This window comes from Megachile rotundata, unplaced genomic scaffold (genome assembly GCF_050947335.1).
Source record: "Megachile rotundata isolate GNS110a unplaced genomic scaffold, iyMegRotu1 scaffold0049, whole genome shotgun sequence".
Taxonomy (NCBI): domain Eukaryota; kingdom Metazoa; phylum Arthropoda; class Insecta; order Hymenoptera; family Megachilidae; genus Megachile; species Megachile rotundata.
The window spans coordinates 130,020-150,000 of NW_027473346.1; positions in this window are offsets into that span (position 1 = coordinate 130,020).

The following is a 19,981-nucleotide window of genomic DNA, read 5'->3' on the forward strand; positions in this document are numbered from 1 at the left end:
ATCACAATCACACAATCACAATCACACAATCACAATCACACAATCACAATCACACAATCACAATCACACAATCACAATCACACAATCACAATCACACAATCACAATCACACAATCACAATCACACAATCACAATCACACAATCACAATCACACAATCACAATCACACAATCACAATCACACAATCACAATCACACAATCACAATCACACAATCACAATCACACAATCACAATCACACAATCACAATCACACAATCACAATCACACAATCACAATCACACAATCACAATCACACAATCACAATCACACAATCACAATCACACAATCACAATCACACAATCACAATAACACAATCACACAATCACGACCACACAATCACGATCACACAATCACAGTCACACAGTCACAATCACAAAGTCACAATCACACAATCACAATCACACAATAACACAGTCACAAACCGTACAATCACGATCACACAAACACGATCACACAGTCACAATCACACAATCACAATCACACAATCACAATCACACAATGACAATCGCACAATCACAATCGCACAATCACAATCGCACAATCACAATCGCACAATCACAATCGCACAATCACAATCGCACAATCACAATCGCACAATCACAATCGCACAATCACAATCGCACAATCACAATCCCACAATCACAATCACACAATCACAATCACACAATCACAATCACACAATCACAATCACACAATCACAATCACACAATCACAATCACACAATCACAATCACACAATCACAATCACACAATCACAATCACACAATCACAATCACACAATCACAATCACACAATCACAATCACACAATCACAATCACACAATCACAATCACACAATCACAATCACACAATCACAATCACACAATCACAATCACACAATCACAATCACACAATCACAATCACACAATCACAATCACACAATCACAATCACACAATCACAATCACAGAATCACAATCACAATCACACAATCATCATCACACAATCGTATTCACGCAATCACAATCACACAATCACAATCACACAATCACAATCACACAATCGCAATCACACAATCGCAATCACACAATCGCAATCACACAATCGCAATCACACAATCGCAATCACACAATCGCAATCACACAATCGCAATCACACAATCGCAATCACACAGTCACAATCACACAGTCACAATCACACAGTCACAATCACACAATCACAATCACACAATCACAATCACACAATCACAATCACACAATCACAATCACACAATCACAATCACACAATCACAATCACACAATCACAATCACACAATCACAATCACACAATCACAATCACACAATCACAATCACACAATCACAATCACACAATCACAATCACACAATCACAATCACACAATCACAATCACACAATCACAATCACACAATCACAATCACACAATCACAATCACACAATCACAATCACACAATCACAATCACACAATCACAATCACACAATCACAATCACACAATCACAATCACACAATCACAATCACACAATCACAATCACACAATCACAATCACACAATCACAATCACACAATCACAATCACACAATCACAATCACACAATCACAATCACACAATCACAATCACACAATCACAATCACACAATCACAATCACACAATCACAATCACACAATCACAATCACACAATCACAATCACACAATCACAATCACACAATCACAATCACACAATCACAATCACACAATCACAATCACACAATCACAATCACACAATCACAATCACACAATCACAATCACACAATCACAATCACACAATCACAATCACACAATCACAATCACACAATCACAATCACACAATCACAATCACACAATCACAATCACACAATCACAATCACACAAACACAATCACAATCACACAATCACGATCACACAATCACGATCGCAAAATCACGATCACACAATCACACAATCACAATCCCACAATCACAATCACACAATCACAGTCACACAATCACAATCACACATTCACAATCACACAATCAAACAGTCACAATCACACAATCAAACAGTCACAATCCCACAATCACGATCACACCATCACGATCACACAGTCACTATCACACAATCCCAATCACACAATCACAATCACATAATCACAATCACACAATCACAATCACACAATCACACAATCACAATCACACAATCACAATCCCACAATCACAGTCACACAATCAAAGTCACACAATCACAATCTCACAATCACAATCACACAATCACAATAACACAATCACAATCACACAATCACAATCACACAATCACAATCACACAATCACAATAACACAATCACACAATCACGACCACACAATCACGATCACACAATCACAGTCACACAGTCACAATCACAAAGTCACAATCACACAATCACAATCACACAATAACACAGTCACAAACCGTACAATCACGATCACACAAACACGATCGCACAGTCACGACCACACAATCACAATCACACAATCACTATCACACAATCACAATCACACAATCACAATCACACAATCACAATAACACAATCACAATCACACTATCACAATAACACAATCACACAATCACGATCACACAATCACGATCACGCAATCACGATCACGCAATCACAATCACGCAATCACAATCACACAATCACAATCACACAATCACAATCACACAATCAGAATCACACAATCACAATCACACAATCACAATCACACAATCACAATCACACAATCACAATCACACAATCACAATCACACAATCACAATCACACAATCACAATCACACAATCACAATCACACAATCACAATCACACAATCACAATCACACAATCACAATCACACAATCACAATCACACAATTACAATCACACAATCACAATCACACAATCACAATCACACAATCACAATCACACAATCACAATCACACAATCACAATCACACAATCACAATCACACAATCACAATCACACAAACACAATCACAATCACACAATCACGATCACACAATCACGATCGCAAAATCACGATCACACAATCACACAATCACAATCCCACAATCACAATCACACAATCACAGTCACACAATCACAATCACACATTCACAATCACACAATCAAACAGTCACAATCACACCATCAAACAGTCGCAATCCCACAATCACGATCACACCATCACGATCACACAGTCACTATCACACAATCCCAATCACACAATCACAATCACATAATCACAATCACACAATCACAATCACACAATCACACAATCACAATCACACAATCACAATCACACAATCACAATCACACAATCACAATCACACAATCACAATCACACAATCACAAGCACACAATCACAATCACACAATCACAATCCCACAATCACAGTCACACAATCAAAGTCATACAATCACAATCACACAATCACAATCACACAATCACAATAACACAATCACAATCACACAATCACAATCACACAATCACAATCACACAATCACAATCACACAATCACAATCACACAATCACAATCACACAATCACAATCACACAATCACAATCACACAATCACAATCACACAATCACAATCACACAATCACAATCACACAATCACAATCACACAATCACAATCACACAATCACTATCACACAATCACAATCACACAATCACAATCACACAATCACAATCACACAAACACAATCACAATCACACAATCACGATCACACAATCACGATCGCAAAATCACGATCACACAATCACACAATCACAATCCCACAATCACAATCACACAATCACAGTCACACAATCACAATCACACATTCACAATCACACAATCAAACAGTCACAATAACACAATCAAACAGTCACAATCCCACAATCACGATCACACCATCACGATCACACAGTCACTATCACACAATCCCAATCACACAATCACAATCACATAATCACAATCACACAATCACAATCACACAATCACACAATCACAATCACACAATCACAATCACACAATCACAATCACACAATCACAATCACACAATCACAATCACACAATCACAATCACACAATCACAATCACACAATCACAATCACACAATCACAATCACACAATCACAATCACACAATCACAATCACACAATCACAATCACACAATCACAATCACACAATCACAATCACACAATCACAATCACACAATCACGATCACACAATCACGATAACACAATCACAATCACACAATCACAATCACGATCAGACAATCTCGATCGCACTATCACGAACACCCAATCACACAATCACACAATCACACAGTCACAATCCCACAATCACGATCACACCATCACGATCACACAGTCACTATCACACAATCCCAATCACACAATCACAATCACACAATCACAATCACACAATCACAAACACACAGTCACGATCACACAATCACGATCACACGATCACGATCACACAATCACAATCACACAATCACAATCCCACAATCACAGTCACACAATCAAAGTCACACAATCACAATCACACAATCACAATCACACAATCACAACCACACAATCACAATCACACAATAACACAGTCACAAACCCTACAATCACGATCACACAAACATGATCACACAGTCACGATCACACAATCACAATCACACAATCACAATCACACAATCACAATCACACAATCACGATCACACAATCACGATCACACAATCACTATCACACAATCACTATCACACAATCACAATCACGCAATCACAATCACGCAATCACAATCACGCAATCACAATCACGCAATCACAATCACACAATCACAATCACACAATCACAATCGCACAATCACAATCGCACAATCACAATCACACAATCACAATCACAATCACACAATCACAATCACACAATCACAATCACACAATCACAATCACACAATCACGATCACACAATCACGATCACACAACCACAATCACACAATCACAATCACACAATCACAATCACACAATCACAATCACACAATCACAATCACACAATCACAATCACACAATCACAATCACACAATCACAATCACACAATCACAATCACACAATCACAATCACACAATCACAATCACACAATCACAATCACACAATCACAATCACACAATCACAATCACACAATCACAATCACACAATCACAATCACACAATCACAATCACACAATCACAATCACACAATCACAATCACACAATCACAATCACACAATCACAATCCCACAATCACAGTCACACAATCAAAGTCACACAATCACAATCTCACAATCACAATCACACAATCACAATAACACAATCACAATCACACAATCACAATCACACAATCACAATCACACAATCACAATAACACAATCACACAATCACACAATCACGACCACACAATCACGATCACACAATCACAGTCACACAGTCACAATCACAAAGTCACAATCACACAATCACAATCACACAATAACACAGTCACAAACCGTACAATCACGATCACACAAACACGATCGCACAGTCACGATCACACAATCACAATCACACAATCACTATCACACAATCACAATCACACAATCACAATCACACAATCACAATAACACAATCACAATCACACTATCACAATAACACAATCACACAATCACGATCACACAATCACGATCACGCAATCACGATCACGCAATCACAATCACGCAATCACAATCACACAATCACAATCACACAATCACAATCACACAATCAGAATCACACAATCACAATCACACAATCACAATCACACAATCACAATCACACAATCACAATCACACAATCACAATCACACAATCACAATCACACAATCACAATCACACAATCACAATCACACAATCACAATCACACAATCACAATCACACAATCACAATCACACAATCACAATCACACAATCACACTCACACAATCACAATCACACAATCACAATCACACAATCACAATCACACAATCACAATCACACAATCACAATCACACAATCACAATCACACAATCACAATCACACAATCACAATCACACAATCACAATCACACAATCACAATCACACAATCACAATCACACAATCACAATCACACAATCACAATCACACAATCACAATCACACAATCACAATCACACAATCACAATCACACAATCACAATCACACAATCACAATCACACAATCACAATCACACAAACACAATCACAATCACACAATCACGATCACACAATCACGATCGCAAAATCACGATCACACAATCACACAATCACAATCCCACAATCACAATCACACAATCACAGTCACACAATCACAATCACACATTCACAATCACACAATCAAACAGTCACAATCACACAATCAAACAGTCACAATCCCACAATCACGATCACACCATCACGATCACACAGTCACTATCACACAATCCCAATCACACAATCACAATCACATAATCACAATCACACAATCACAATCACACAATCACACAATCACAATCACACAATCACAATCACACAATCACAATCACACAATCACAATCACACAATCACAATCACACAATCACAATCACACAATCACAATCACACAATCACAATCACACAATCACAATCACACAATCACAATCACACAATCACAATCACACAATCACAATCACACAATCACAATCACACAATCACAATCACACAATCACAATCACACAATCACAATCACACAATCACAATCACACAATCACGATCACACAATCACGATAACACAATCACAATCACACAATCACAATCACGATCAGACAATCTCGATCGCACTATCACGAACACCCAATCACACAATCACACAATCACACAGTCACAATCCCACAATCACGATCACACCATCACGATCACACAGTCACTATCACACAATCCCAATCACACAATCACAATCACACAATCACAATCACACAATCACAAACACACAGTCACGATCACACAATCACGATCACACGATCACGATCACACAATCACAATCACACAATCACAATCCCACAATCACAGTCACACAATCAAAGTCACACAATCACAATCACACAATCACAATCACACAATCACAACCACACAATCACAATCACACAATAACACAGTCACAAACCCTACAATCACGATCACACAAACATGATCACACAGTCACGATCACACAATCACAATCACACAATCACAATCACACAATCACAATCACACAATCACAATCATACAATCACGATCACACAATCACTATCACACAATCACTATCACACAATCACAATCACGCAATCACAATCACGCAATCACAATCACGCAATCACAATCACACAATCACAATCACACAATCACAATCGCACAATCACAATCGCACAATCACAATCACACAATCACAATCACAATCACACAATCACAATCACACAATCACAATCACACAATCACAATCACACAATCACAATCACACAATCACAATCACACAATCACGATCACACAACCACAATCACACAATCACAATCACACAATCACAATCACACAATCACAATCACACAATCACAATCACACAATCACAATCACACAATCACAATCACACAATCACAATCACACAATCACAATCACACAATCACAATCACACAATCACAATCACACAATCACAGTCACACAATCAAAGTCACACAATCACAATCTCACAATCACAATCACACAATCACAATAACACAATCACAATCAAACAATCACAATCACACAATCACAATCACACAATCACAATAACACAATCACACAATCACGACCACACAATCACGATCATACAATCACAGTCACACAGTCACAATCACAAAGTCACAATCACACAATCACAATCACACAATAACACAGTCACAAACCGTACAATCACGATCACACAAACACGATCGCACAGTCACGATCACACAATCACAATCACACAATCACTATCACACAATCACAATCACACAATCACAATCACACAATCACAATAACACAATCACAATCACACTATCACAATAACACAATCACACAATCACGATCACACAATCACGATCACGCAATCACGATCACGCAATCACAATCACGCAATCACAATCACACAATCACAATCACACAATCACAATCACACAATCACAATCACACAATCACAATCACACAATCACAATCACACAATCACAATCACACAATCACAATCACACAATCACAATCACACAATCACAATCACACAATCACAATCACACAATCACAATCACACAATCACAATCACACAATCACAATCACACAATCACAATCACACAATCACAATCACACAATCACAATCACACAATCACAATCACACAATCACAATCACACAATCACAATCACACAATCACAATCACACAATCACAATCACACAATCACAATCACACAATCACAATCACACAATCACAATCACACAAACACAATCACAATCACACAATCACGATCACACAATCACGATCGCAAAATCACGATCACACAATCACACAATCACAATCCCACAATCACAATCACACAATCACAGTCACACAATCACAATCACACATTCACAATCACACAATCAAACAGTCGCAATCACACAATCAAACAGTCACAATCCCACAATCACGATCACACCATCACGATCACACAGTCACTATCACACAATCCCAATCACACAATCACAATCACATAATCACAATCACACAATCACAATCACACAATCACACAATCACAATCACACAATCACAATCACACAATCACAATCACACAATCACAATCACACAATCACAATCACACAATCACAATCACACAATCACAATCACACAATCACAATCACACAATCACAATCACACAATCACAATCACACAATCACAATCACACAATCACAATCACACAATCACAATCACACAATCACAATCACACAATCACAATCACACAATCACAATCACACAATCACAATCACACAATCACAATCACACAATCACAATCACACAATCACAATCACACAATCACAATCACACAATCACAATCACACAATCACAATCACACAATCACAATCACACAATCACAATCACACAATCACAATCACACAATCACAATCACACAATCACAATCACACAATCACAATCACACAATCACAATCACACAATCACAATCACACAATCACAATCACACAATCACAATCACACAATCACAATCACACAATCACAATCACACAATCACAATCACACAATCACAATCACACAATCACAATCACACAATCACAATCACACAATCACACTCACACAATCACAATCACACAATCACAATCACACAATCACAATCACACAATCACAATCACACAATCACAATCACACAATCACAATCACACAATCACAATCACACAATCACAATCACACAATCACAATCACACAATCACAATCACACAATCACAATCACACAATCACAATCACACAATCACAATCACACAATCACAATCACACAATCACAATCACACAATCACAATCACACAATCACAATCACACAATCACAATCACACAATCACAATCACACAATCACAATCACACAATCACAATCACACAATCACAATCACACAAACACAATCACAATCACACAATCACGATCACACAATCACGATCGCAAAATCACGATCACACAATCACACAATCACAATCCCACAATCACAATCACACAATCACAGTCACACAATCACAATCACACATTCACAATCACACAATCAAACAGTCACAATCACACAATCAAACAGTCACAATCCCACAATCACGATCACACCATCACGATCACACAGTCACTATCACACAATCCCAATCACACAATCACAATCACATAATCACAATCACACAATCACAATCACACAATCACACAATCACAATCACACAATCACAATCACACAATCACAATCACACAATCACAATCACACAATCACAATCACACAATCACAATCACACAATCACAATCACACAATCACAATCACACAATCACAATCACACAATCACAATCACACAATCACAATCACACAATCACAATCACACAATCACAATCACACAATCACAATCACACAATCACAATCACACAATCACAATCACACAATCACAATCACACAATCACAATCACACAATCACAATCACACAATCACGATCACACAATCACGATAACACAATCACAATCACACAATCACAATCACGATCAGACAATCTCGATCGCACTATCACGAACACCCAATCACACAATCACACAATCACACAGTCACAATCCCACAATCACGATCACACCATCACGATCACACAGTCACTATCACACAATCCCAATCACACAATCACAATCACACAATCACAATCACACAATCACAAACACACAGTCACGATCACACAATCACGATCACACGATCACGATCACACAATCACAATCACACAATCACAATCCCACAATCACAGTCACACAATCAAAGTCACACAATCACAATCACACAATCACAATCACACAATCACAACCACACAATCACAATCACACAATAACACAGTCACAAACCCTACAATCACGATCACACAAACATGATCACACAGTCACGATCACACAATCACAATCACACAATCACAATCACACAATCACAATCACACAATCACAATCATACAATCACGATCACACAATCACTATCACACAATCACTATCACACAATCACAATCACGCAATCACAATCACGCAATCACAATCACGCAATCACAATCACACAATCACAATCACACAATCACAATCGCACAATCACAATCGCACAATCACAATCACACAATCACAATCACAATCACACAATCACAATCACACAATCACAATCACACAATCACAATCACACAATCACAATCACACAATCACAATCACACAATCACGATCACACAACCACAATCACACAATCACAATCACACAATCACAATCACACAATCACAATCACACAATCACAATCACACAATCACAATCACACAATCACAATCACACAATCACAATCACACAATCACAATCACACAATCACAATCACACAATCACAATCACACAATCACAATCACACAATCACAATCACACAATCACAATCACACAATCACAATCACACAATCACAATCACACAATCACAATCACACAATCACAATCACACAATCACAATCACACAATCACAATCCCACAATCACAATCCCACAATCACAGTCACACAATCAAAGTCACACAATCACAATCTCACAATCACAATCACACAATCACAATAACACAATCACAATCAAACAATCACAATCACACAATCACAATCACACAATCACAATAACACAATCACACAATCACGACCACACAATCACGATCATACAATCACAGTCACACAGTCACAATCACAAAGTCACAATCACACAATCACAATCACACAATAACACAGTCACAAACCGTACAATCACGATCACACAAACACGATCGCACAGTCACGATCACACAATCACAATCACACAATCACTATCACACAATCACAATCACACAATCACAATCACACAATCACAATAACACAATCACAATCACACTATCACAATAACACAATCACACAATCACGATCACACAATCACGATCACGCAATCACGATCACGCAATCACAATCACGCAATCACAATCACACAATCACAATCACACAATCACAATCACACAATCACAATCACACAATCACAATCACACAATCACAATCACACAATCACAATCACACAATCACAATCACACAATCACAATCACACAATCACAATCACACAATCACAATCACACAATCACAATCACACAATCACAATCACACAATCACAATCACACAATCACAATCACACAATCACAATCACACAATCACAATCACACAATCACAATCACACAATCACAATCACACAATCACAATCACACAATCACAATCACACAATCACAATCACACAATCACAATCACACAAACACAATCACAATCACACAATCACGATCACACAATCACGATCGCAAAATCACGATCACACAATCACACAATCACAATCCCACAATCACAATCACACAATCACAGTCACACAATCACAATCACACATTCACAATCACACAATCAAACAGTCGCAATCACACAATCAAACAGTCACAATCCCACAATCACGATCACACCATCACGATCACACAGTCACTATCACACAATCCCAATCACACAATCACAATCACATAATCACAATCACACAATCACAATCACACAATCACACAATCACAATCACACAATCACAATCACACAATCACAATCACACAATCACAATCACACAATCACAATCACACAATCACAATCACACAATCACAATCACACAATCACAATCACACAATCACAATCACACAATCACAATCACACAATCACAATCACACAATCACAATCACACAATCACAATCACACAATCACAATCACACAATCACAATCACACAATCACAATCACACAATCACAATCACACAATCACAATCACACAATCACAATCACACAATCACAATCACACAATCACAATCACACAATCACAATCACACAATCACAATCACACAATCACAATCACACAATCACAATCACACAATCACAATCACACAATCACAATCACACAATCACAATCACACAATCACAATCACACAATCACAATCACACAATCACAATCACACAATCACAATCACACAATCACAATCACACAATCACAATCACACAATCACAATCACACAATCACAATCACACAATCACAATCACACAATCACAATCACACAATCACAATCACACAATCACAATCACACAATCACAATCACACAATCACAATCACACAATCACAATCACACAATCACAATCACACAATCACAATAACACAATCACACAATCACGACCACACAATCACGATCACACAATCACAGTCACACAGTCACAATCACAAAGTCACAATCACACAATCACAATCACACAATAACACAGTCACAAACCGTACAATCACGATCACACAAACACGATCACACAGTCACGATCACACAATCACAATCACACAATCACAATCACACAATCACAATCACACAATCACAATCACACAATCACAATCACACAATCACAATCACACAATCACAATCACACAATGACAATCACACAATCACAATCGCACAATCACAATCGCACAATCACAATCGCACAATCACAATCGCACAATCACAATCGCACAATCACAATCGCACAATCACAATCGCACAATCACAATCGCACAATCACAATCGCACAATCACAATCGCACAATCACAATCGCACAATCACAATCACACAATCACAATCACACAATCACAATCACACAATCACAATCACACAATCACAATCACACAATCACAATCACACAATCACAATCACACAATCACAATCACACAATCACAATCACACAATCACAATCACACAATCACAATCACAGAATCACAATCACAATCACACAATCATCATCACACAATCGTATTCACGCAATCACAATCACACAATCACAATCACACAATCACAATCACACAATCGCAATCACACAATCGCAATCACACAATCGCAATCACACAATCGCAATCACACAATCGCAATCACACAATCGCAATCACACAATCGCAATCACACAATCGCAATCACACAATCGCAATCACACAATCGCAATCACACAATCGCAATCACACAATCGCAATCACACAGTCGCAATCACACAGTCGCAATCACACAGTCACAATCACACAGTCACAATCACACAGTCACAATCACACAATCACAATCACACAATCACAATCACACAATCACAATCACACAATCACAATCACACAATCACAATCACACAATCACAATCACACAATCACAATCACACAATCACAATCACACAATCACAATCACACAATCACAATCACACAATCACAATCACACAATCACAATCACACAATCACAATCACACAATCACAATCACACAATCACAATCACACAATCACAATCACACAATCACAATCACACAATCACAATCACACAATCACAATCACACAATCACAATCACACAATCACAATCACACAATCACAATCACACAATCACAATCACACAATCACAATCACACAATCACAATCACACAATCACAATCACACAATCACAATCACACAATCACAATCACACAATCACAATCACACAATCACAATCACACAATCACAATCACACAATCACAATCACACAATCACAATCACACAATCACAATCACAATAGAATAACGTATTATTAGAACGTTTATACCATTTTGGCACGTTCGGATTCATAATTAACGAAATTATCGAAAGTTTTTCGTTCCGCATGGTCGGTTCGGTGAATCGATGACTGACAATCTATATAAAAAACGATTAAAACCTATAGAATAACGTATTACCAGAACATTTATACAATTTTGGCACGTTCGGATTCATAATTAACGAAATTATCTAAAATTTCTCGTTCCGCATAGTCGGTTCGGTGAATCGATCACTGACAACCTATATAAAAAACGATTGAAACCAATAGAATAACGTATTACTAGAACATTTATACAATTTTGGCATGTTCGTATTCATAAATAACAAAATTATTGAAAATTTTACGTTCCGCATAGTCGGTTCGGTGGACCGTCCGTGTGACGTCGGGCCTCCGACGTTGACATAGAATATAGGACACGCATGTAGCCATAGAATATAAGATATGAATGTAACCGTAGAATATAAGACGCGTATGTAGCCTTAGCATATAAGATATGAATGTAACCATAGAGCGTAAGACACGTATGTAATCCTAACTATAAGATATTATTCACGCCACAGTTAATCACATAGAGATAAGGAAACAAGTAGCGTAGGAACCGCTCGACATTCCTTTCCCACAAGATAAGTCCCTTCCTCGAACTCAATCTCATAAACATCCTCCCGACAATCCAACTCATAAACATCCTTCAGCCAAATTAATCATGATACCCTTATCGACAGCAAACCACAACATCCTCTCACGACAACCCCCGTATCTCATCTTATAAACATCCTTCAAGATAAACCAACCATAACATCCTCTTACATCAGCCAGAACCTTCTAGAACATCCTTATCGACACCTAGCCATAACATCCTCTTACATCAGCCAGAACCTTCTAGAACAATTTCCTTTGTCCTCAACCACTATAAAACCCAGACCATTCCTTATCATACAGAACCAGTCGGCGCCAGTCCGCCCTAGTCTGCATACCGGTAACCTCAGTGCTAGGTAATCCTGCCTGAGGCCCGTCCAGTCATACAATACCACATCAGCCCAGCCTGATTCCTCGGGAGTCGTAATCGACTACCCATTTCGTCGAGCGGATAAGCGTAAGAATATACCATAAAGGAACATTGTCCATATCTACATATACATATATAATCAAGGATTTATTGGAGAATATATCATTATATAATTATAATTGTTGTCCACTATCTTCAAATACCTGCACGATTCGTATCATACTATTGCAACCTCCGAACTTGCGTGATAAATCACACAAGACGAGCTTAATAGCCACGACGAGGACATAGAGATACTTCAACGACAGCTGTTTCCACGGGACCCAGGGCCACGACGTAAGCCAGCGAGCTACGCTAACCCGAAAGCTGAGCGAAATAATTAGAAGTTATAGTCAGCGAGGCGAGTGAAACCGTACGTTATTTCACTGAACACCCCTGGCCGTAACATCCGAGCACGACCAAGTCCGTCCGGCATAGTCGGTTCGGTGAAACGATGACTGACAACCTATACTAAGAACGATTAAAACCAATAGAATAACGTATTATTAGAACGTTTATACAATTTTGGCACGTTCGGATTCATAAATAACAAAATTATTGAGAATTATTCGTTCCGCATAGTCGGTTTGGTAGGCCGTCCGACCGGGACCAAGTCCTTCCGGCATATTCGGTTCGGTGAAACGAGGACTGACAACCTATACTAAGAACGATTAAAACCAATAGAATAACGTATTACTAGAACATTTATACAATTTTGGCACGTTCGGATTCATAAATAAAAAAATTATTCAGAATTTTTCGTTCCGCATAGTCGGTTCGGTAAACAGATGATTGACAACCTGTATAAAAATTGTTCATAACCGATAAAGTAACGTATTTCTAGCACCGATATACCGTTTCGGCACTTTCGGATACATAATTAACGAAATTATCGAAAATTTTTCATTCCGCATAGTCGGTTCGGTGAAACAATGACCGACAACCTATAATAAAAACGATTAAAACCTATCGAATATCGTATTACTAGAAGATTTATACCGCTTTGGCACGTTCGGATTAATAAATAACAAAATTATTGAAAATTTTTCGTTCCGCATAGTCGGTTCGGTGGACCGTCCGACCGCGACCAAGTCATAGTCGTGTAACATCCCTGGAAGAGTTTTTTTTTTACTTTTCATCACCAACATGACAGTCCTATGCTCAATTCAATTACCCACCAATAGTTTAGTTACCGACAATAATAAACTGTTACCGACGGTACATTATATATTAGTTATCCTGTGTATTTAGCTTTGACAGTCGGTAATCATTAGATATATATATATATATATATCAATATTCTTAATTTTAATAATTATTTTATGTTTCTAATTTAAAAAGAGTAATATGTTTCATTAAATTAATCAAATGTTAAGTTAATTTATTTAAAACAAGTTAATGTATTATTTTATAGGCTATTGTAATAAATGTATTCCGCAATGCTATGTGCCTACGTGCCGCGAAGCTAGCCCCGAATTTCCTGGAATTCTCGCGTAGTCTTAGAGAAGGATAGAAATACATTTTACAATTGCGATATTATTAATTATCAAAAACTATTAGCTAAACAAATCAGTTACTACATATCAAGCGTACTAATATTATGTTATCCAGAATTAAAGTCAAACGTTAGTTTATTGCAATATATGTTTTAAATTATAATATTATTCAATGGAATGTTCTAGAAGCATCCTATGCTTATACATCTAGCTCCGAACCGTATAGAAGTCGTGCGTAGTACATAGAAAAGGATAGAAAATGCAATTTCATTAAAACATTATTAAATTACTATTTTTATATCAGAAATGTAAACCATAATGTAGAATGCGATATTTATAATGTAATTAAACCGTTCGTTTGTACAGTTAATGTCTAATTACGAATTTATAAGACAATATTATATTTCGACGTTATGGGGGTTTTCCGAGAATTCGCCAGGCTGGCGAGTATAAAAGGCCGAGCGGAGCTCGCCAAAATCGCAGAACAGTTTTCGAAGTCGAGCCAGCTAGAAGTCTTCAGATAAGTATAACCGGAACAGTTTTCGCTGTCAAGAGCCGCAACGATTCTTAATACTTGACTGGTAAAGCGGGTATACGCCATTTGGATACTTGGTCGTGGGTCGTTCTAGTAGCTAGCTAACGCAGGCTCCCCATTCAAACGGTCTCGTATCTGAAACTCCTTTAGGAGAGTGCTATACTTGGCGCCAAGAAAGGCTAAGATATCGAAAGGATAGCTCTCAGCTACTCACATTTGATTTTACATCGGATTGCTGACGCGCCATCAGATTCTCGGAGCTCGCTCTGGGTCGTTTCGTAGCTAGCTAACGCAGGCTCCCCATTTGAGCGGCTTGGTCTCTGAAGCCCGTGTCTTTTGGGTGGCAGTTCAGCAATTACGATTTTATATTAGAATCAATTGATTTGCTACCCTGTCAACTTATACTGTTCACCCTTTTCCTGTATCGTTGGGTCGTTCTAGTAGCTAGCTAACGCAGGCTCCCCAATTAAGCGATCTGGTTTTGGCTGTCAGTGTTCGTTTTGACGAAAAGGGTCATGTACAATTAGTTGTCGAGTCAGACTAAAAGAGTAACTGTTCCGAGGTAATAATTCATTTAGATTCAAACAAATTTTGAACTTGAATTAATAAAAGAATATTGTTCTGTCATCAGCGTAATCTCAGTAGTCGACTACACCGCGTTAGATATCAGATAAAATCATTAATCTGTCTAACTTTGCGAAAGCGTATTTAGGTACACTTAGAGAATCACACTTAGATCGTGTTCCTCGCTGCGGTAGACTATCACGCGCTAGTATTAATAATTTCGTAAAAGACTTTTATAAACGTATTAATCAATATAAACTTTGTAATTGCGATAACGTTCGAGACGAGAACTGAATAATATAGAATATCGAATTCAATTAATTATATAAAAGCGAAGTTAGCTTCATCCGAAAACAGACTTAGGTACGATCTAATATAAAGCATTACCTAGCGAGAGTCATTTAGTTAGATTCATAATTATCTATTACGTATTGCTTAATTTGCCAAGTTCTGTTATTTCTATTATTAATATTATATCAAGTCTATTCTAGTTTCTTTAATCAAACCAGTATACTTTTCATATTTTGTTATTTGTTACTTGTTATTTGTTAAATTCATCATCTTCGTTATTTTATTGAATAAACCCTTATTGTTGAAAGATATTGGCCTGTGGATTTCACTCCTTAACCGCACACCACACGAATCCCACAATCTTTAGATTTAGTTATTTTCCAAAACGAGTCGTTTAATTGGTAAAAGCCGCTCTTTACCTTCTTAGCGCTAGTAACTATCTGAACTTAGGTTCCAGAGTCGTTACAGTCGGCATAGTCGGTTCGGTGAAACGATGACTAACAACATACATAAAAAACGATCAAAACCTATAGAATAACGTATTGCTAGAACATTTATACCACTTTGGCACGTTCGGATTCATAATTGACGTAATTATCGAAATTTTTTCATTCCGCATAGTCGGTTCGGTGAAACGATGATTGACAACCTATATAAAAATTGCTCAAAACCAATAAAGTAACGTATATCTAGCACCGCTGCCGTTTCGGCACGTTCGGATTCATAAATGACGAAATTAACGGAGAAACATCGTTCCGCATAGTCGGTTCGGTGAACCGATGACTGACAACGCATAGAAGAAACACTTAGAATCGATACTGTAACGGATTTCTATTATCGCCATAACGTTTTTGTAAGTTCGAATTCAAAATGGTAGAAGTTATCGACGAAACTCCGTTCCGCTCAGTCGGTTCGGTACGGAGCGCAACCGCGACTGTCCCCCCGGCATAGTCGGTTCGGTGGATCGGCTACTGACAACCTATTGAATTAATGCTCAGAATCGATGCAGTCACGTATTTCTAGCATTCTTATACCGTTTTGGCACGTTCGGATCCACTATTGTAGATATTATCGATAAAACTCCGTTCCGCTTAGTCGGTTCGGTGAACCGATGACTGACAACGCATAGAAGAAACACTTAGAATCGATACTGTAACGGATTTCTATTTCCCCCCATAACGTTTTTGTACGTTCGAATTCAAAATGGTAGAAATTATCGACGAAACTCCGTTCCGCTTAGTCGGTTCGATACGGAGCGCAACCGCGACTATGTCCCCCGGGCATAGTCAGTTCGGTGGATCGGCTACTGACAACCTATTGAATTAATGCTTAGAATAGATAAAGTAACGTATTTCTAGCATTCCTGTACCATTTTGGCACGTACGGGTGCGCAATTGTTCGAGTTATCGACGAAACTCCGTTCCGCATTGTCGGTACGGTGCGTCGTTTACATTTTCTAAGTCCTAGCCGCGTATTGCTTTCTCATTTTCAAAGTCCTGGCTGCGTATTGCTTTCTCATTTTCTAAGTCCTGGCCGCGTATTGCTTTCTCATTTTCAAAGTCCTGGCCGCGTATTGCTTTCTCATTTTCAAAGTCCTGGCCGCGTATTGCTTCTCGTCTTTCTAACATCCGACCGTGTACATTTTCGAAGTTTCAGCCGCGTTATGAGATTTATTTTTTTAAGTCCGCGGGCGGTCATGGCTTTATTTTTTTCTCTACGCGCGC